Below are 23,438 nucleotides of genomic sequence, written 5' to 3' on the forward strand. Positions count from 1 at the left end.
ACTCCTAATGACTATTAATGTACAGTTATTGGACATACGAAGATTTCTTTTTTGATAAGCGGCAATTAGTTTTTTCTTGCTATCAAAGGTACTGTTAATCTATTAATAGTAAAGGTGATTTGTCGTGGCACGTCCAGATGGATGTTTTTTAATTATTTTTGAAAAAAAAAAATAGTCAACGACGCGTGCAGATATCGACAATGTCTTTATTTATTAATATATTCAAATTTTTTACAAGCCAATTATCCAGTTACAGAATGATTAATAATTTATGACAATGATTTATTGCATGCGATTGTAGCCATTTTTTTTTAATGCTGTATCAAAATAAATTGAATGATTCAAGCCTAATCAATTATGTTTGATAAATGCAAAAACTGAATGAGCACTAAAGTTAATTGTGTTATGGTCAAACCACAGATCCAACTGACACATTTTTAAACTGTCAAATTTTTGGCAAAAAACAGCTAATAATAATACTGCAAGCTTAACATATTAGTCAACAAACAACAAAAAGCACAAATATATTTGTAATAAAAAAAATCAGTAATTGAAGTGACATTCGTGTGTGAAAACTATACACTTGCAGCATGAACATGTGTAATATTCTATTTGATTGTGTTTTACACCTGTTACAGTTATCTTTACGAAGGAAATAAATATGCAATTGTGACAAATAACATCAAATATGTTTATAATTGCCACTTCGCATTACGAACGCAAAGGTTATTACGCTTACATGACATAAAAAAATCATAATAACATTTAACACAATAGAGTAAAATCACAACAATTTTTGTGTTCTCTAATTACTCCTCGTTCTAGCTTAGAAAATCACCAAACACGGATTATGTACTAACCATGTCAAAAAAGTACGATCAGAAGTGACAGAAGCTGATTCTAACCCGACTTTTAGTGTTTATTTTCGTCGGGATTTTTTGCGGCCACTAATTGGTACTTTATATAAGCGTCCCCGAAGTTGCTCCTCTCCCACAATTACTGGTTTGGAGGTTCCGCTGATAATACCGTCATGATTTATATTTTATCAGATACCAGTTTAAACTAATGGTATGTTTGTTGAATATGTAATGACATCCTTGTTAAATCTGTAACCTTTTCTGGTTGGCAGGTTTTCACATTGGTTCTGTCTCGTCAATGAAGATGTTACACTACACAAATTGTATTTTTTCCAGTGGTTGGGCGCTCATTAAAGAAAAAAATGTAAAACACGCACAGTAAAAACCACAATAAAGGATAAGTTCGACACGTGACTAAGCGCCCCCGATCGGGCAAAGTGCAGTTATTTTCTTAATTGTCGTCCGAAGGCCCACCAACATTGCCAATGTTGAAGACGCAATTATACTGTACAATGTTATTTGTATTTACGATGGATGGCTTCAGTAATATTCATGATATAACCCGTGCCATATTAAGCTAATTATTTTAATGGTCTAGTGATTCAAAACCATTAATTAGCGAGGTGGATTCTGTTTCTAGAAGTTGTTAATTACATTCATTTTCGTCGGCGGATATGGGAACGTTTAGCAGGCCCCAAAACCACCAAGCGGATCTCACAAAAACAATATAATTTTGTTTGTTATTAACAATTTTTTTCCAGCCCAGAACGAAATCGATAAAAGGAAGTACTTTTCATTGTTCCTATTATTCATAGCGATAATTAAATCGTGAAATTTTATTTTTGATGGCTTATTAGCAATAAAAAGTTCCAACCATGATGGTCATCAAAAATGCACAGACGTGGAAACTTTACGATACACGACAAATCGCTGATAAGGCGCTGGATTATCACCCGCGATGCACGAAAAATGCAAATCGTGAAAAGAGATATACTGAATTCGGCATTTTAGGTTAGGTTGTGACATTTAACCTGTCAAAACAGCGTGACGCATCGCGCGACCTTGGTCAACAGTTCGTCAAGAAAGGTAGCATAGAAACATACATTTTTATAGTTCATTTTCTTGTTATTAATGTAGCGCACAATAAACGATTTTGTAAAGAAAATTTCTCAAGCGACTACGATCGTAAACATTCGCAACACTTCCACAAATTCGGTAGTATCTCTTTAAAATAGTTACCTAATTATTTACCATAATTTATTCGCGAAAAAACTAGTTCTGGCTGTATAACATTACGCGCTCAGTTGATCAGGTCGTGTCTGGAGATACAGGGTGTTTCAAAACTAACCTCGTACACATCACCGCTCGCCTTCGACTAATCGCGGCAATTATTTAAATCTAAGTTCAATGTTTACAATAATTATCCCGGCATAGGTCAACGTGGGAGAAAAATTATGGCGCTTATTAAAAGTCCGGGGCTTGTAATGATGTCACGTCATTAAAAAAGGAGCTGGTGGTCGTCCCATAATCTATTTAAATTTATGCACCTGTAGCGACACTCTGAATATTATTTTCTAATTCATGCATAACGGCATTCGCCAAGATTTTTACTCATTCGGAACATGTCTTCGGGTATGTAACATGTACGTAAAACCCACAAAACCCGGTTTTCGTTGCCGTTACGTCATTTGTTTACAACCGATTGCGTTACTTCTTCAACAATAGATCGGTTATTATTTTTTTGGAATTGTGCATTTTGATCGGTTGTGAAAGAGTGGATTCTTTCATGTCTACTAGTGAAGAAAATCGTTGCTTAATGGGTGTTTCATATTTCCTGGTGGTTCTTGTAATAATACTTCTTTTGTGTCCAAGGAAGTAACGCAAAGAATGCTGTGAACATTGTAATTTATGGCGTTTGAATTTACCTGCAATTATTATTTACGGCATGCGAGTCATAATTTTTGCATTTGCCTCTAGGTGACGGTTTCGTAATAATTACACAATTTTAGAATTCTTACAACGGCAGGCGAAATGTGCTTTTTAAGTGCTAGCTAGTAGTAAAATCTGTGGTCGATGGTGTTACCCAAAAAACCTTGAAACGTAATCGCTTTGTTTTCGTTTTAGTTGGTTTAAACCGATGCCAAATAAAAATCTGTTTATGTTTATGTTGCATAATTTTTCGATTAATTAATGTACTCGATTATCTTAATTTTGTAATAAAATCGGTGAATTATACACGTGGGTGCTAATCGACAAAAAGGAAACGTTTGAAATATTTCGATTATTAATATTCATTTATTTAAATCGCATTGTTTTTAGGACGGCTTCTGAAATTTTTGACACCGCCTTGAAAAAAATAGCCAGATTTGTATTTATGATGGCGATTTATATGCAATTTTGGGTGTCGCAGTGTCAGATGAAATGTGTACATTTTAGTGTCCTGTTGTTTTTATTAACGTTGAGCAAAATTTTCGGTTTGCGAAAATCGTGCACGTGCCGCACAGTTCAGCTCGAATTGTTACTAGGGGAATGAAGATTTTGCCGCTTATCAACGTCAGTGGTCTTTACTACTTTGTCATGAAGCGACTTTTACGAAAACAAAATAAATTTTAAATTCAATATTTAATTACAAGTAAAAAAGGTAGAGTGAGTTCAAATATTTGCACATTCGTGGCGAGTTTACGAGCTTGCACACTTTTTTTATCGACACACGGAATATCACAAAAAATAATATCTTAACTCGCAGCAACGGCAGCATAGTTAATTTGATATGCATCAGCCAGCAACTTCATTTAAAAATTGTACAAATACTTTAAAAGGCGACAAACACTTCACATTTCATAAATTCTGAGAATTCCCAAATGCCACTGGTATTTTCTACCGCTTATGCATTCACTTCCTGCGAAAACACAAGTTTGCGCGTTAAAAATTCATCGATAATGTATGCAAAACCCGTCGCGAAATTATGGTCAAAACCAGTTACAGAAGCCTCCGTAATTACTAATTAGTCCACACCAAAAATGCACCAGCGCCGATTTTTTCCGAAAAGCTCTCCAATTAACCGTCCGACGAGAAAAAGCTCGCACTTTTTCGACCGAGTTTTTCTGCTCCCGATGTCGTAATTTAACGGAACCTTGTCCTATGGAGATTATTTAAATAACAGCATCATCTACGAGCCGAAATTGGTCGCCGTCATGCGAATTTACTTTCCTTCCACCAACACTGCCCCACTTGGCCGCACCTTTGTGGGGCTTTACGTGTGTGTGCCGAATAGCGTACTTGAAATTGCCAACAATAATGTTTGCCAATAACCATTTGCATAAATAAAAAACGTGGGTGCAGTCGGACGGCACTTTTGGCGAATTTTCCGGAAACGGCGACTTATCGAGACAGATTCGATGTTTTTTCGGTGGCGTTAAGTAGGTCTGTGTCATACTTTCTACGCGCATTTGCAAGTTTAATTCGGTCGTTTCTGTAATTTTATTTATCTGTATTGTTGTATCGGAACGGTTTTGCTTTTCAATAAGTTCTTGCGGTAGGCGGTGGTACCGTTTGGGCTGAGGTTTTTTACACGTGGCTGTCGCTGATTTATGACATTTTTTTTTTGCAAGAAATAAATTTGAAAAACAAAAAAACAAGTGCTTTTGAAAAATCACCTCATGATAAAAACGCACCAAAAAAAAGGAGAAACCCAAAGTCATGTTATTGACCTTTTTTTAAAATCTCAGTTATTTATTTTGTGAAAACAAAAACTAGTAGCATAAATCCCAATCAACAACGCGGATTTTTTTGTAATAAAATGAAAATAATGTGGGATGTATGATGTAACAACATCCTTCTGTCATTTTCAAAATTGAAAGTAATTTTGCAAAAAAACTTGCTGCTTACCTTGCCTGCACAAACGTTTAAAAAATTATACATTATTGAGGTGATTAAACTTGCAAATCTCTTTTTTTATTTTTTTAATGAAAAAAAAAAATGAATAATATGCTAAAATTTTCCATGCATACTGTGAGATGTAACGTGAAGCCACATAAAAAGTATAACAGCATCATGTTTGTTTTTGTGACATCAGCTATATCACCACCACACTAAAATAAACAATTACAAAACACAAACTACGGTTGTGGTTAAAAAAATTCCCTGCAAAAGTGTCAAAAATTTATGGAAGAATGTAGCTGGATTTCAATATTCAAACCACAAAATCTTCCTATAAATAAATAAACGCACCTCTATGATTTAAAAGTCCTTGTTGGATCGAGAAGAACATTCAACAATAACCGGATCATAAAATATAAACACAAAGAACAAAACGATCATGCATTTTACGGTTTTAAAACCACTTAATGTCTCGTTGTGTACCTACATACTCTTCATTATCCGGGTCCACTAATGCTTTATGTTAATGGTTTTTTTCACGAATACACTAAGGTCACGAATGTAAAATCGATAATTAATGATACACATACGCAGAACGCTAAATCGCCGTAGCCCCATTTTTGGAAAATATTTATTAGTTTTGCTCCGTTGCCCAACGTGAACTTTAAGCGAACGTGCAATAAATTGCTCAATGAATCGCTAGCTCCCAATTTACATTATTATTCGAAGGACCCCGAAGCTACACGCTGTGCTAGGCTGTCAATAGAAAATGACATCGGCCACTGTTTTGACCAAGTTTATTCACCTCGACTGTCAAACGTGCTGTCAAGCCGTTCGCACGCACAACCGAAACGTGGTCTTGCGATTTTACACAAATAGTTGCAAATACACGTGTTCACTTCAAGGACGTGATCGCCTATTAATTATTCACAGCTTTTCTCTAACTGTTAGTTGCTAGGTCGGTGTTTGACATTTCTTTGACGTCATGCAATCTTTATTTACGTTGATGGAAGGGCGTGGGGACGGCGGCTGCGGCGGAGTCGGGCTTCCTGAGGGTGGAGCGATAATGGCCATCAGGAAATTAAACTGGGGGGAGGATCTTGCCCGCTGGAGTAAGTGGATTAGGGGCTCTTGGTCATTATTTTACCAATTTTAAAACCGGTCACTGCTTTAGCGGTAGCTCAACATAGACCTGTGGCTCCATGTTTGGACCTTCTCCTCTACGAGTACAACCATTGAGACCATTGTTTTTGTAACAAAAGCAAAACTCTTTCATGCACCTTTGTTCTAACAGTAATTGGAGTGACTAAGGTTGCTGTTAACAAGCGAATTGACCACTTGTTTTTTCAACAACAATACAATGGCATTTGTCAGCTGGTAAGAAATTATGTGTCGTTCATAGCCGCGTTGTTCTTCTGGTTGAAGATGACGAAACTGTTGAATGATTGAGTTTGAAATTACATCTGAGGAATTTAGGTTACATACATTTTCTGTGTCAATACAGCTATAATTTTATTCATCCGTGATATGAACCTTCCAGGTCTTCGATTTACAAAATGAATCATAACGTTTTAATTTTCAAGATCAAATGCGTTTCGAGCAAGTTGTTCTTTACGTTGTCATCTTCAGTATATCTAAAATGTGCCGCATACTCTACATGGAAATTGTGCTTATTAATGTGCCGCATTCTGAATACGTCAGCTCGAAATTAATATGGAAATGTTACAATTTAAATCAATCGGTAGCTTGTTAATAAATTTACAATCGTCTCTGATTCATAAAATCTACGACGAAACAAAAAACAAAAACACAAATAAGGGTTATTTTTACACAATCAACACCCAATACACGAAAAATTCCATCTGATAACGATAAAATCTCAACGAGTTTATTTTTAGATAAACCCATTCATTTCTCTTTAATAAAAGTACCTACTTCAACTAGCTCTATTTTGGTATTCAGCCAACAACATTAGCATTTTATACATTTCATTAATCAGCTATCTAATAAACGGCAATTACATAACAGGCGGAAGTTTCGACGAAAGTGAAAAATAATTTTATACGTATACACCATCGGTTTTCTATTTGACACCATATTTTACACGCGTCCATCACTACAGCCCATTTTACACCGCCACAACTTGCGATTTGCAGTCATTACATAACTCGGGTCTAGTTCAAACTAGACAAAACCAGTTCCCCGCCAGTTCCGATTTACCTCCCATTCTTTGTTTACTTAGCGAAGAAAGCGCCTCCATCAGGTTGCGTAAGCCAATCAAACTCTCTTCTGTTTCTATCATAATAATTACCCACATCTGACATTTACTTAGCGCAGCCGGTGGCATTTTTCGACTGAATTCTTTCCGGGGAGCTCTCGTCGATAATTGTTGTTGTTATTGGACTGGAACAATACCGAGCGGTGACGTCAGCGCTTACTGGCAGGGCTAGTTTGTGAAAAATTTGTACAGGTGTGGCTCAAAATTCTTGTTCTGTACGTGAAATGGAGTCGAGTTCCGTATAGATTACGTCATTGATAATTAATTTGCAATTGAGGGTTTAGTGGTGATTTTATGGATACTTGAATCTACAAAAGTTGGAAATGTGGTTGACCGGGTATGCAAACAGTGTTGTTGGGATAGGACGTGACGACAAGGTCAGCACGATATGAACAAAGAAAATATTGAGTTAAGATTATTAAAGGTTATGTGCGGTATAAACACACGGGTTCGCCTTAGTCGGTAAGGAAGCCAGTGAGATAATTAGGAAGAGCGAATTTTTTGACATTAGGCAGTGGTGTCTGGTATTTTTGGAGCGCTAGTGTACAACAGTCAAGATTCGAACATGATGTCAATAAAATTCGATAAGATTTTTATGGAGTTATAATGCAGGACATAAATCGATTTCATCGTATTGGTTTTTCTGCTCAATTGACATAGCATAGACGAAGTACAATAGAATGGAATCAGTGAGTAAATATTGAGTTATCATTCGAAAATGACGAACTTTTCTCACAACAAGGACCACAATAGAAATATTATACTACTTCGGAAAGTTTCTACTACAAAAGTTAAATATGAATCTTCTCTCTAGATTGGTTCAAAGAGTGACAAGAACTGTGATATTCTACTTCTAAAATTTCAGAGATTATTTCAGATACTTCTAAAAATGAAACACGCAGTAGTCCGCGAGATGGTTTCAACGAGAAAAATCACTTATGTTAAACCACTTCTAAAAATACAGCAACAGATCTCTGAGATTTCTTCAACTACTGCTAAAAACAAAATATCTGTTTTCCCCCCGAGATTATTTTAACTACTTTGAAAAACGAATCAGTATTGGAATCTCCATGATCTTTTCAATAAATGAAACGACTTTAATTATTCTACTTCTAAAAATAAAAATCTTACTGACCCCAAACATTCTTTCAAGCACTTCTAAAAACTAGATTCTGGCAGTTCAAAAAAATTTGTTGACTCTCGAGATTAGGTTGACAAGTAACCTGAATTTTATTATCTTATTTTCAAAAATGAACACTCCCTAGTTCTGAAATTCAATAATCTAGCGACACGAGTTCTGCTATGCTACATTTAAAAACCGTTCGGCCTTCAAAATGTTTTCAAATTAAACACTATCGATTCCAAAAATTGATTGTAACCACTTTATTATTCATACATTTCTTTGCTTTTAAGTTTGTTTGTTGTTTGTGCACAAAACATGTTTCAAATTTTCGGCGAAATTTTTGCATAATTCACGAGTTCGCAGCATCTAATTTTTAATAAGAAATTGTGCAATAATACAAGAAGATTAGATCAGCGAATATAAGGACATCAAAAATAAATTAATCAATTTGACAACACCGCACCGAAATGTGTTTTTTATGAACTACAATAAAAAACTAAATACGAAAACTGAAACATGAAAATGATGACTTTCATTTCCACATTTTTCGAATGCTTTCGTTGGCGTAGGAATTTAAAGACGATCATGAAATCAAGGCGTTCCGGTTATTTAAGAAACAATCAACGTTGAAATGGTTTTATCCGGAAAAATCCGCGTGGTATATTATCATTTAAAAAGGCGACGAGTGAATATAAATTTGATCAGAATTTGTATAGTCGGCGACGAAAGGTGAAAAATCCAGCGGTCGGACTTTGTCCTCGCTTTTCCTAATTTTCTCTGAAAGCCAAAACGGAAGTTTTCCAACAGGAAGCGTCCGAATCGCCATAAACGGAATCAGGATAGCGCACAATAGAGTTCCGATTATAACCTCCACAAATTAATAGAAACGGTGAACACCGCAAACTATTATTATGGCTTGTTTAACAAGTTTGATCAACCGCATTACCGCAGCAAAAAAATCCACCTGATGAATGATTTGGGAATAAATCAGATGTGACGCTTTGATTGAGCGAGCTCTCAATGGATCTTCTATTTTTGGAAAGCACTTTCGCAACGAAAAGATATTTCCTATTTTTAACCGCGATCCTTATCGCTACGAGTGTTTACTTCGAGCAGCGAAAAATCTAAAACCGATTACTGACAATGCCATCGTCTCGGACCACCTCGGCCCACTCGCCTGATAAGAAACTCGATTTTCCTTCGATTTATTGCCATTCAAGTGGAATTTTCCTTTCTCCATTTGTTTCCTGATCACATACCGATCAGTTTTGAAAGTGGCCATTTTCAAAGTCCGCGCTTTCCAATGCCTTGTCAAGGTGGCTCTAACTCATGCGAAATGTGTACAGATTATGTAACTGAATTTATAGTCAATTTGCTCGGATCGGTTCGCTGCTGAATAAAGATAACATCGCTGGAAAAATCTCGATCTTTATGCAGCTCGCGGTCCCAGCTGAGGTCAGTTCTGAAGATGTCTAGACGTTAATATGTTAAAATCGTGCGGAATATGTAAAGGAGAGGCATTGACTGTGTGCGGTAAAGGCGACGTTTCGGAACTCGTTTCAGGATTTTGACTTTGCATTGTTCTGGTGTTTGTTGGTGTGCGGCTGGGTGATGTTTACGTGGTGTTGAGGCTATAAATTTTCATGGTGGTGATGATGTATGGCTTCGGCACCTGTGGCTAAGTCACTTTCACTTCAGGAATTGGCGACTGTTTACATTCGAAATAGTACTAGAGAATTGTAATTCTAAAGATTGGCTAGGTTGATATTTTGGCATTCAGGAAATGACAGGTTATTTTTCAGAACTTACATTATTATAAGTTCACCAATAATATTTCAGCTACTTCTAAAAATGAAACACGTTGCGAATCTCCAGCTTATTTTTATCCCTTAACTATTTCTAAAATCAAAGACGTTTGGGATCCCGAAATTACTTCAATGAGCGCAACCACTTTTATAATACTTCTTTGCTTCTAAAATTGAAACATGTATTTGTCCCCTAAGATTGTATTTAACGACTGCTAAAAATGAAACACATGTCATAATCCGAAATTACTTTAACGAGCAAAGCTATTTTTATTACCCTATTGTATTACCCCCCGAGATTATTTCAATTGCTGCTAAAAACGAAACATACATTTGTTCCCCGAGATTGTTAAACACGTTGCGGATTCAGAGATTGTTTTAACTGCTGCTAAAAATGAAACATGTATTTGTCCCCTGACATTTTTTTAACTACTTCTAAAATTGAGACACATGTCTGATCCCGACATTATTTTAGCGATCAAAGCTATTATTGTTACCCTACTTCTAGAAATGAAGCATGCATTAGTCCCCGAGATTATTTCAAGTGCTGCTAAAAACGAAACATGACTATTTAACCACTTTTAAAAATGAAACACGTTCGAATTTTGAGATTGTTTCAACTACTGCTAAAAATGAAACACGTATTTGTCTCCTGAGATTATTTTAACTACTTCTAAAATGAAACACGCTTGGGATCCCGAGATTATTTCAACAAGCAAAGCTATTTTTATTACGCTACTTCGAAAAATGTAACATGTATTAACCCCCAAAATTATTTCAACTGCTGCTAAAAACGAAACATGTATTAGTTCACGAGATTATTTCAATTACTGTTAAAAATCAAACATTTATTTGTTCCTCGAGCTTATTTTAACTACTTTTAAAAATGAAAGATACGTATTAGTTATGTAGCCATTGCAGAACCCACAAAACCGAAAAATGAGTAGTCATTAATAATTTCATTAACAACAATAACCAATTTACACCGTAGATAAACTGAAAGTTGTTTTATTTGCATAAAATTTGTTTTCACTAGTGTATTGTTGTAGTGTTTAAGAATGAAAAATGTGTGAATATTACGAGTGGGTTCGTACCGCTTGGGATTCAAGATAGTGCTAAATGAGCAATTTTAAATTTATCCACGAAGTCTTGGCAGCTATGTGATAAATAAATCAAAGTTCGTTTGTCGAACTCATTATCCACATTATCTTCGCAAAAATTTCTTAAATAATTCACTAAGTAAGGAATTAAATTCAAATCAAATCAGTTTGATAGCTCATGAATGTTTCATTTGTCAATGTCCGACTATCAACACCTGATTTAAGTGTTTGCACCCTCCTGTAATTTGTCTATTTTTAACCTGATAAAGTGACATTAAAAAGCAATTTGTTATTAAATTTTCGGGAATTTTTATAAAAATCTACTTAAAAAGCATTGTTAACAAAAACACACAATTATTACACCCGCTTTCGTACTTCGCTTTAATACTGAAATAAGTCATTTATTTAGCTTGGAAAAGTGGCAGACTCAGAACGGACCCCAGAAAACTCCAGTGGTATATTTTTCTTGGAACGCCAATCTCACTTCACAATTTGAATTTAATCAATTCTCAATTTTGATCTCTGGATCGCTATAAGTTGGATAACTTGGATAACGATATTAAAATTTATTTAAGAAAGCATTGTTAAATTTTTTCGAAATATTCAGTGGCAACTTTTTAATAAAAAATAATTGGTAGAGCTGTGACACTGTCAGAAGACAACTAGGACATCATAGTGACTGTTGCTCAATACTGACCTTGAACCGACCAGTCAGAGGCGAGATTTCTATAAATGTTAGACGTTGACAACAGTTCTAAAACCAGCCAGGATCAAATCAAGATAGATATTTTATTCGGTTTATATAAATTTATTTGTAGCCCATTTTAAATCGAGTGATGCTTCAAAGATCCGCGAATTGCGTTCCACTTCAGTGGCGAACCCCTGAAAAATTTCCATTCGACCGCTGTTTCGCCTAGACACCGCAATAACCAGAACCCATATTTGAGACAATTATCAGAACTGTAACAATGCGATTAAGTCACTGCTGACTAATGACACTCGTTATTTTTAAAATAGTGTTTGTTTATTGGGACGATACTTGCAGCGAATCTATTTATAACCGCGGAATTTTTTTAAGTACCGTTTCCTGTGCGCCCGGCCTTTATCAATCCGGTAAACAATTAGGACGTCATCCGTCCCGGATTAAATCTGCCACTTCAAGATTGATCTAAATCCTGCTTTAAACTCGTTATCAACCAATAACAATAAAAACCAATTAACTACCGGCGATCGCGGCTTGTGCGAGCCGCATACAAAACGCCGATTAAACCCATTCGAGCGTCGGCCTTGATTAATTAATTTTTGCACAAAATCGCTTAAGGTTACAACCGTACGGCAAAATTCTCGCGATGTTGCTAAATGAGCAATGTCAGGCGTGTTCAATGACTCCGGTGATTGTGGGCAAGGGACTATGTCAAACGAACTTTTCTGCGGGTATTTTTGCTCGCAAACCAGTCGGTTAAACTGCCGTGGAAATGTATAAATAGCCGAGCAACTTTTACCTAAGCGGGTAATAAGTACTTATCCTTATTGCGAAATCTTAAAATAGCGCTTTCTAGAATTCGCCGGCGAGCGGCTGTAAGAAGGAAGGCCTATTTTCTGGTCGGGCGTTCATGTCTCTGGGAGAGGATAATAGAGACGGAATGGAGAAATTGACGTGTTTGTAGAGTGAAGGTTAAATCTGTGGGTTATCGGAACAATTTTTAGATTTTTAATGACCTATTGTTAGCGAGACTGAAGTGATCTATGACGGATTAGGCTGAACTTGATCTTGGGTTTTGTGTTTGACAGTAGGCGATTTTCTGATAGTTTATGAGTGTGGGTGGGTTTTAGAACTTCTTTCGGTAATAATTATTATTGTCTCGTTGAAAGTGCCAGGGTTATTAGATCGATTTGCCAGGGTTATTAGATCGATTTTGATTTGTATTTATTTTTGTCTGCTTACAAGTAAATCCCCTAGAGATTATTTCGTTAAGTTGGACGAATCACGAGATTTTTGCTTGTGTTTCTTAAATACAATGGCTTGGGATAAATATATCGGTTATGACTTTTTTCAAAGTGGCATTGTTTCGTTGATAAAAAGTTGCGGTTAGCACATCGCGTCAAAATGGCTTCTCAAGTCCTTCGTAATGAACTTGAAATTTCATACAGTGAATTCTAGAAAAAGCACATGTTAAACATTGACCAGATGCCCCCATTTTCGAGAGTTAAAAGAATTTTCGCCCAAGGCTCTGAAGAATTTTAGAATTAAGTTTGACAAAAATATTTAAACTAAAATATTTCTTGGCAAATTCAGTTTTCCAAAAAGTATAAAAATCTAAGATATTTCTCTCCTGCCACAATTTTTCCGAAAGTAGAACACATTGATCAAAAACATTTATTTTTCTAGATGAGATTCTGATAAAATGATGTTATCTCATTAAAAATCCTGATCTGTGTAATTTTGCAATCTTCAACGATTTCTGCGATTAGCGGCTTTTCACCTTTATTGAGTTTTCGACAAGTCTGTTATTTTTAGAAATCGATTTTTTGAGTTTCAAAATCAAAAGTTTTAGACGGTCAGCTGATTAAGTTTGCTAAATTTCCAAGATTTTCAAAAAAAATTGTTTGGTTTACTGCGCTTTTTGGAACTGGAGATATTCAAAATAAAGCCACAATATTCATATTCAGATTTTTTTTTTTAAATCATGTTCGCTGTTTTGAAATCATGTTACATCAAATTAGTTACTTTATTTAGTACGAAATTTATAAATAATCAGAATTAAAAATCAGCTACTAAGAAAGAATTTAAATCCATTTAGACGTCAAAACCGCGAACATTATTTTCCTTATTACAAAGAGATTTAAAAGATTAAAGGATTTTTTTTCAATTTGAAATCAGCCAGTTATCAGTAATACAATAAACTGAACTGTACTAAGTGATTTGGTATTTTAAGCCGCAGTATTATAAACGGACAACCGATGCGAGAAAGATTCAAAATTATCGACGATTTTAACATATCCACATAAATATATATTTAAGTTTATCAATTTTTTCTTTTTTTCAAAAATGACACTTAAAAATAAGAACAAAACGATGTTGCTGTAGAATTTCGGTTTTTAAATTGATTTACCGTTTATTGAATTATTCTAGTTACAAATCATAAAATTGCTTTAAAAATTTAGTCACAATAACTGAAAACCATGAAAAATTTAAAAACTAAACTTTAAAATTTTAATTCGCGAAAGTACTACGTCGAGCGAAAATTTTGAGTATTGAATTTTTTTTTTTTGATAAAATTCTCAGAACGAAATCGTCGACAATCAGTTACTGCACAATCAGCACTATTAACCCAACACTACTTTGTCGTTTAGAAAGCTGAGATTTCCCGTAAATCATAATTGAAATTAACGATCGGGCTTTAATTATTTCGAAAATATTGCAACAAGAATTACTCACTTTTAGCGGCCACTCACTCGTTGATTTTTTTTTTCAAAACCGTTTTTTCGCAAAATCCCTCAACAACCCCCGAATTTTCCGAATTTCTAAGACTTACTCGAAGTTCTGAAGAAAATCAACCGCCGTCGCGGCGCAGCAGTTCGCTAGGGTGATCCAAGTCCCGGAGTGTCCGGCGCCGTCCCGGAGAGCTCCTGGTGCGCTTCGGCTCGTCGAGGTCTCTGCAAACCACCGCGGAAAAATCACACACACTTATGTTAAAGGCTCTCGTGTGGATGCGCCCCAGTTTTGGAGCTGGTCGTTCTCGCGGGGAAATCGGTTCCAATATGTCGCTGGAGAGCCGGTTGGAACTGGTTAGCTTCGCGTTACCGCCGCCACATGCACCGCGAACAAGAGCTAGGTGTGTACTGGCTCACCGACCGGACTTGGAACTGCGACACCTTTCCCCCAGGACCAGCTTTTACGGAGATGGTTCACGTGCCGGCTGGAAGCTGCTGGAGGTGACGTCTGATAGGTGCAGGAGCGAGTTCGGAGATCCTTACGCGGACCGCCTTCGGAGATAAGAACACTATTGTGATGTTGGCTCTATTGTCCGCCGGGTTCGGCACCGAGAAGTGCTGCTGCGAGAGAAAAGGGGGGATGGGAGGAAAAACGATTTCCATGGGCAGATTTGCCAGCACGCATGAGCTGAGAAAATGGGTTTTTGGGGTTTTGGGCACGGGATGGTCGGTCAGGTTCGGTTCGACTTTTTTTTTTTTTTTTGAAACGTGAAAATAAAGCCCCGACTTACGAGCGCTTCAACACGATTGATTTTTTCCTGCTTGACGCCTAATATCCTGAAATATTGCACCATTAACATGATTTACAGCGACAGAAATATAGTTAATCTTAATATCCGAGCTATAAAATGGTAAAATGTTTCACTCATTTACTGCTCGATTAGTCTCTGGTTTAGGACGAATTTATCTAGTTGACTGTAAGTAAATGATCAGGTTGTAAATAAATAAAGGGTGGTTTTGAAGAAAGTGGTCTTAACTAAACATCGTCGACTTTCTAAGTGCTCTAGACAATCAAAGTTTAATGTTTCTAAGAAGTTGAGCAGTTAAGATAGTGAAGACACTTTGACTGGCAACCGTTGGTCGCAAAACATCTATGACTCGAATTGATCGCTATATCAGGCGACTTGGTATTACAGTGTTGTGGATATTTCGTGACGTTTTAGATATTGTTGCTAAATTTATTTGGTACAACAACTAATGGTGATGGACCATGAAACTACATTTTTTTCATGGAAGACGTCATCAATTTTTTGCAGGGAGGAATAGACAAATTTTGGTTCATGGTCTACCATCAACGCGATTATCGTAAAGTACACTTAAAATTTTAAAATAATGGGTGACTGTTCATGTTTATTTTTTTTGTCAGTTTGGCAACAAATTTAAAATTTTATGATGGCATACCTGATTTAATTTGAAATTTTGAGCGCCAATTCAGTAGCTACCATCTTCTCATTGGTTTTTAGGCGCGTTCATGTCAAAATTGACAACGTGGACTGACATGCTGCCAATAATGCAAAATTGCCAACTCAAAAAATTTGCTTCAGTCATTAATAGTTAATTTCGAAGACTGTTAGTTTAACAAATCGTCAACAGACGGAACGACAGACACATAGAAACGGGAAACGTACATTTTCGTATTATACAACCTGTGAACTGAGGAGAAAACATGATCATTTTCTTTGATTTTAACAGCATCAAATTTCTTTTCGGTTTTTACGATTTCGTTAAATATTTTTTATGATATGCTGCACTATAATTAAATTATTTGATCCTTTCTCTCCTTTCTTGTAAATGTCAAAGGCATGCGTCAAAAACTGTGTTATAATCTTTCGTTTAGTTTCGTGTGGACAAAAGTCAAAAAAAGTTTGGCGTACTTTCACCAGAGTAACTTCCTTTCTCGCCATTCTTTATCTACCCTTATTTTTATTTTCGGAGCGTACAAAACAATAGGTTCCCCGTTTCCGTCATCCCCTCATAAAATATTAATGACGTCACCAGAAAATTTTGCGAAATAGGTGATAATGAAATAATGACGTCCTCTTCCTGCTGAGTTAGTGTTGTTTAAATTTTATAAACTAAGATATTCTTGCACTTGTGATCTATGAATCCGTGTTGAATTTTCTCCCTTGATATTCAAATAATGGGAAAAAAATCTTAACATTTTACAATTTAGCTTTGGAAGCGGAAACCCGAATGGTTCGTAATTACAGTAAATAGTAATGAAACTTTGTCTCCTCTCTCCCTCAAATTGATGACGTTATCGCCAAACTTTCTCCGAAACTTCTCTTCTAAAACGTGTAAAACATTTTGAGTTTATTCTTGTGGTTTATCAATGCATTCAAATTGTTTTACTTAGAGGTTATCGCAAAAAAAATCGCAAAATCAAATTTTATAGTTTTTCAAAAGAGTGGAATTTTGGATTGTGCTAATTTTTTTTGTTAATTATTTTACGATTTTTGTAAAATTTTACACATTGGTCACTCTGTTGATTTTTCTGCAAATTTTACGCTATTTTGCTTAGAATGGCTGAAAATTTTGTTCTTTGATTTGCTTTCTTGTTTAACATTTTGGTGTTTTTCTATTTGTTCTTAATCTACTTTTGTGTTCCTTTCTTTTAAAATTTGCGTCATCATTTATTCGCTGTCTATATATTTTTGACTGGTAGTTCGTGAGTTTGTTTGGACAAAAAACGTTCTTTTTTTGGGTATTTATATTATTCAGACAAGCAGAAAGTAGGCAGGGGCTCAATGGTCATACCTGTCTTAATCCTTTACATAAAAAAAATCTCAGATATTTATATTTTATATATAGTTTTCAACATGTACCGGAAACCTGCCGCAACCTTCAGGGAGTCGCTCGGGAATCTTCGTCTCGTTAGAGAATTTTCGGGGAACCACAAATGCATAGCGACTTTTCAACACCTTCGGAACTAATTCTGGCGTTTGTCCAAGAATCCCGAACAACTCACACCTTCCGAAGCTTGCCGAACGACTCCTGGTTGCTGGCCTTTACACTTTTTCAGAAAACTTTGACATAGTAGTTCAAACAGACGGAATTAGAAATCGATATTTTCGTACTTTATATACTACGAAATGCCGAGCAAATATAATGAAGACCCGTCAGTGACATTCACATACTAAATTTACACTAAATCTGAACACAACGTAGAAAATTTAGTTAAAATTTATGGTGTAGAGAATTTAACAATTCAAAGTCAATAATTATAATTTTAAATAAAAGAACTCTGTAGTCTAAAAGGTCGCTGGTTTGTACGTCTACTAACTTTAATATTTTAGCAGGTAGAAAGAACACAATTATTTAATGCTGTTGTTATTTTATATTTTTGTTGCAACACGTTTATCAGAACAAGTGCTTGATAACTGCCTCAAACGACCAAACGCCAAACAAAAAACAGCGACGTACTGGAAAGTTTTTAATCTTTTTTCCCATCAGCACACGTGTTTTAAGTAAAAAATACTGTATTTCGTTCATGTCAGGAAAACAAGTTCAATGTTGTTACCTTGTGTTATTTTTCTGTATGTGTTAACAGAGTGGTGTTTTTAGATAAAAGTTCACCGAAATTGATTGACGATTGTAACAATACTAAGAAAAGCAAACGCAATTACTTTTTAACAGTTTGATATTACTGCTGGTCAGTGTTTTGTTTACTTAAAAACTATTGTTGTTTCTACTACCTACACGAAAGCTATTATAGTATCGCATCACTTCTCGGCTATGATTCACACAAAGTAGCTGATAAAATACCAAATGTGTCATAAAGTCGTTTTTACAGATTATTGCTACTAATCTCATTCATGAATGAAAATGAAATTAGGCATGCTATTTCTAGCACGCAGAATTCTAGAATTTTCTCAGCCGACAGCAACTAGCGTGGGTGCATTATCATTTTTTCGGCTATTGTTAACGCAAACAATTCCTTGTCAAATAATAGTGTTGGTGCAATTTTTTACATTAATCGCTAACCATCAACATAGAGCGAACTCCATGTCATAAACGCAAAATACTTGCTAATCCAGTTTAATTTTTGATTTTTACTATAAAATCTATATAATCTGACTTTCTGCGATTATTTTACATAAAACAATGCTGCAAAATAATCTACTAATAGTGGCGATTAATAACTAATCTGTCTAGATGGAACGTCAGCAGTGATAAAATTGTTAGAAAATCATCAGAACGTGTTCGTACTGCCCAAAACTGGAGGTGTATCAAACAAAAGGACATTTTTCGTTTCAATGTTTCAAAAACGCACACCTGTGTGAATAACTCTGCTGTCAAATATTGCATAAAGAATTACAACCACGATGGATTGCTTTTGTTAATCATTAACTTATTAAGCAGGCAAATCTAAATCTATTTATTATCGGAATATGCGATATCATTAATCTGTTCCTTTGATCCTTGCGGATTGGCCAAATTTTTTATAACCAGTTAATTTCACAGAATCGTGTGCTTGGTATCACCATCATGTATAATCTACGACATCTCTGAAGCGATAACAAAAAAAAAAGGACAAGAAATATGAAAGTCGTTTTATCGTTAACAATAACCTGTTGCAGATAATGTAAATTTATCTACACATTCAACACAATCGCAATTTCGAGAAGTCATCACACCCAGCAGTCGGTGGTAAATCGACAAGTTAACATGAATTTCAACTGAGCTTCCATTCGCGTTAGTGAAATTCTTGTGATTAAGAAAGTGAACGCTGAATAGTTTAATCACTCTTTTAATTAAGATATCGTTCGTTGTGGAATAAATTATAGCTGCTTTAAAAACGATTTCTGTGAAATGCTGTGACTGAAGGCTACTCCAATGCATTGTTGAACGTTGCATTAATACCTTGCACATCACATGATGACTATTCAAAGTGTGGAATTCGAAAAACATATTTTTCGCGATGTTGCAAGTCGAGATGTGAAGAAGGAAAATAAACAACTTTCTTCTAATTATCACTTTCGCGAAAACACCAAAAAGCAATCATTAGTTCTGGGTAATGTAATTATAAATTGTATTAAAATTTACTATCTCAAACACTTAGTCTTGCTCTGGATATTTGAAATAGTTGAAACTGGCCAAAATTCGATGCTTCTTTCGTTTCCGTTTGTCTGTCTGTTTGTTCAGATTTGTTCTGAAAGACAGTTGCTTAAAACAGTGAATCGTTCATGCCTTCATGTCTATGCGTGTTGAAGTCTTAATCTTTATTTCATATTTTGTTATGTTAGATAACGTCGAGTTCAATATTTGCTTAAAATATTTAAATATTTGAAACCGCAGTCAAATTAAAATATACTTAGCTAATGGATATGTAACTGTCACAATTATCCATAGGCCGGAGTTCCCCGGAAATCCCTCAAAGTACCTGACGCACTCGTCAATTTATTTCATTTTATTCATTCTTATTGGTTTAACAATTCATTTTTCTTCATTATCTATCTATATGATAACTCGTAAGTGAAAAGCTATGCGGACGAATCAACATTGTAAAAATGCTTCTATATCGCGTAACACCGATAAGTTGAGGTTTCACAGAAGTTTACTGTTACGTTAGCGGCGACTCATGTGGTCTCAGCTTCTGATGGGAAACTAATTGTGTGTAAATTGACATCTAATGATAACAGAACGACTCTCATTAAAAACATCAGGTGGAGAAGCTGGTTCACAGCCGTCCCAATAATGATCGATGCGATTCAAATGAATTTATTCAAAGTACGTTTTTTTGGTTTCTTCGATTGCGTGCGTAGTTAAAAACTGAATTGGTAAAGAAGATCTTTTTCTGTCTCATTTTAATAAAATAAGACGCAGAAAACTAGTTCTCGAAAAAATAATTAGGTGTTGTTTTCATTGTTGTTTGGCGTTTTAGCTCGTGGATTTGTGGAATTTTTGCAAAAAACTGCCAAACAGGTTCGAGGTAAATTAGTATTCAAATTAATCGAAAAATACATGTTGTGTTGTAGTTATTTCAGTATTATACAAGAATATGTGTTTGTACAAGCAGATAGGTAGATTATATAATTATTTTAATTTGTTTTGGAAACTGAGTAATTGTTAATTGTTGGAGGCAATTAACTGTGATTCGTAATGCAGTCGCTTTACAAAACCATAAAAGGCACATTTTGCGTCTGTGGCATGTTATTGCGTTTATTATCAAATATTATTTATGGATATGACGTAAAATTAAAAAAATATATAGCTGCGTAACTTGTATTCATCTTCTATTCAAACTACCTATGTCAAAATTAATTTCTGAAAAAATACAGCCATTTCTGAAAGTTCCTCTCATCTTCAAATATCGAAAGTGAATTCTTCCACAGCCTTTTTCCAAAATCTTTCCACCATTTCACAGAACACGAACGATTGACGCCGTAAGAAAGATTTCTAAAACGTTTTTATACAAAATTGTTTGAGGCTGTATCCAAACCAATTATGTTCAGTGGATACCATACAAAAAATGTTTAATTACTTTTCCAGAAACGTTTTCCGAATACAATGTGTGGTTGAATTTAGTTTGCTAATTCGCCTCGTGGAACTTTATTTGGAATTTCCAACTCCTATTTTGACTCAATGACAATTTAAAGCTAGAGATGAAAATTTTAATGACAGGGAAAAAGTATATGGTTGAAGAAGTAGACGAGAAATAAACCAAAAGCTGGTACAAAATGGGGCAATGGCAAAATAATTGGTACGTTTCAAGTGTAGCAATAAGGGACATTATGCGTGTTCACTTCGACATGCTGTATCATATAATTAGTAATTACTGTCGAAAAGAGGGTCATGCTAAGCGAGAGTTTACGAACCTAAAAAGGAGAGGTGTTTTCATATGTGGAGAAAAAATATTTTTTGGAAATTTAGCAGGTCAGGTCAAGATTTAATACTCTAAAAAGTGGATGTAACTGTTAATCAAAGAAATTCCTGGGCTGAAGATCTCTAACGGTATTGCCTTTTTGTATTTTTCAGTTGTATAAACTCAAAATTGAAAAATCAAACTACAAGTAAGTTAATTTGTGCGTCCTGTTATAATTTTTCTATCGAAATGTATCTTGAGAGAACTCTTTGTTTTGTGACTGCACTTATTCTTTCTCGGCGTGGTATTTTTAAGAATGACCTTGTTTAGATAAAAAAATTACCTAAATAGTTTCAGAAAAACTTTGAGTTTATGAAAGTACGGGAATTTCAGTATTTATCCTTGGAAAATCGACATACAGTTCTCAATGTTAAATTTTTATGCGATCTCTTACATAATTTTATAGACGGTCCAAAATCACTAATGAAAATAAACATAAACGTTATTAGACTTAATTCAAGGCATCCGCAAATCTTTTATTTAGACAAGCCAAGGACTACTGCGTTCACAAAATCGCCAATTAATATGGAATGTAAAAATTAAAATTTGCACTGCAGTAATGTAGATTTGTTTTTGATAGTTTTTTTTTTTTTTTGTTTGATTGTTCTATTATATTAATTTGAAATATGTTTCTTTTTGTATTTCTTTTTTTATAACATTTTTTATGTTTTTCGGATATTAGGGTCATCTTGTTGGAAAAATAAAGCATCGTTATCATTATAATTTCAATAAAAATACTACATGTTGTGTTTTAAAGAATAAAACTTGTAAAAGAAAACAGACTTTTATTGTCCCAAATTTTTGAAAGCCTCTTTTTAGGGTTACTTACTAGAGTTACAATCAAGGCAGTAATTTATTCGTACCTTACTAAGATTGTTATGTCATTTGTCCCCCTTGGATGATAAGCGATTAAAACCTTTACCCTTTAAAAAATCAGTATTAACCCAATTTTCAAATAAGTACAAGATTGGATATATAATAGTTACTAAAAAAAAAACTCGAGGGTTCAGTAGAGTACGAAAAAGTAGGTCTCCTTTTTCCGTCCGTTTGTTATCTGTTGGTGTTTTATTAGATAATCTCCTAGACTATTGGACTGATTATTGCGAAATTTTTTATGTATATGTTTTAGGAACATCGTGTAGATGGTAAAATGCTAACCAATAATTTAATTACATCATTTCAACCTTTCGTAAATTCTATGTAAGTAGTTTAAATTAACATACTTGTGTTTTATGAATCAGATTACTTTTTACCTTACTGCTTTGAAATATTAATAAATGCTTTAAGGTTGTCATAAGCATGGTAAATCGCTTACCAAAACCAAAATTTATGTTTATCCTCTACAAAAACTTGATGACGTCATTTCAGAATTTTAAATTTTAACAAGTGGTGGCACTAAAATTTTTAAAGTAAAACATGAACTCTAAATTGATTATATATTTGATGTCCTATTGACAATGTGTGATGTTTTTTTTTAGGTAAGTGGTAATTTTGCAGGAAACATTTTCAATCCACGACTTCATAGATGCTTTTTACATTTTGATATTTCAAAAAAAAAGCTCGAAAACTTTACATTCAATTCAAATACTGACACGTTTTGTGAATATTCCTAGAAATCGTATCTTATTATTATTCTCGCGAAAGAGTTCTGTTTCTGTGTTGGATATTTAACAATCAATACCTTCTGTAATATCAAATACTGGTTTCTGTGCAAGTTTTGCATATTTTGAAGTGGCTATCATTTATATTTATGGATGACTTCGGCAACAAATATTTATTAAATTTCTCAGAATTTTCTAAATTATTACCATAATATAAATATTTTGAAAAAAGCGCCACATAAATTCCGCATTGCGTATATGAATTTAATAATATTTCTAACGCCGGTGACGTAATCAATTTTGTGGAGAAGATGGGTGCAGAAATTGTTGTTTTGTTTAACCATTTTGAAAATTATCTGTCTAACACAATCGCCAAGAAAACAAGCAAAATACACCACATATTTTAGAAATGACTCATCGTTAATTAAAAAATTC

At 34.7% G+C, this 23,438-nt stretch overlaps 1 protein-coding gene across 1 annotated transcript in view; it reads right to left on the reverse strand.

Annotated features, from left to right (window-relative positions):
- LOC135139490 (UNC93-like protein) overlaps positions 1-15,034 on the reverse strand; it is a 34,128-nt gene extending 19,094 nt beyond the window's left edge. The window contains exon 1 of the mRNA XM_064069746.1: positions 14,579-15,034. The gene's annotated coding sequence lies outside the window, so the exon portion shown is untranslated. The remainder of the gene's footprint in view (positions 1-14,578) is intronic.
- Positions 15,035-23,438: the final 8,404 nt, after the last annotated feature.

Source organism: Zophobas morio, unplaced genomic scaffold, assembly GCF_036711695.1.
Source record: "Zophobas morio isolate AGI-343-1 ecotype UQ-CSIRO unplaced genomic scaffold, CSIRO_AGI_Zmor_V1 ptg000031l, whole genome shotgun sequence".
Classification (NCBI taxonomy): Eukaryota; Metazoa; Arthropoda; class Insecta; order Coleoptera; family Tenebrionidae; genus Zophobas; species Zophobas morio.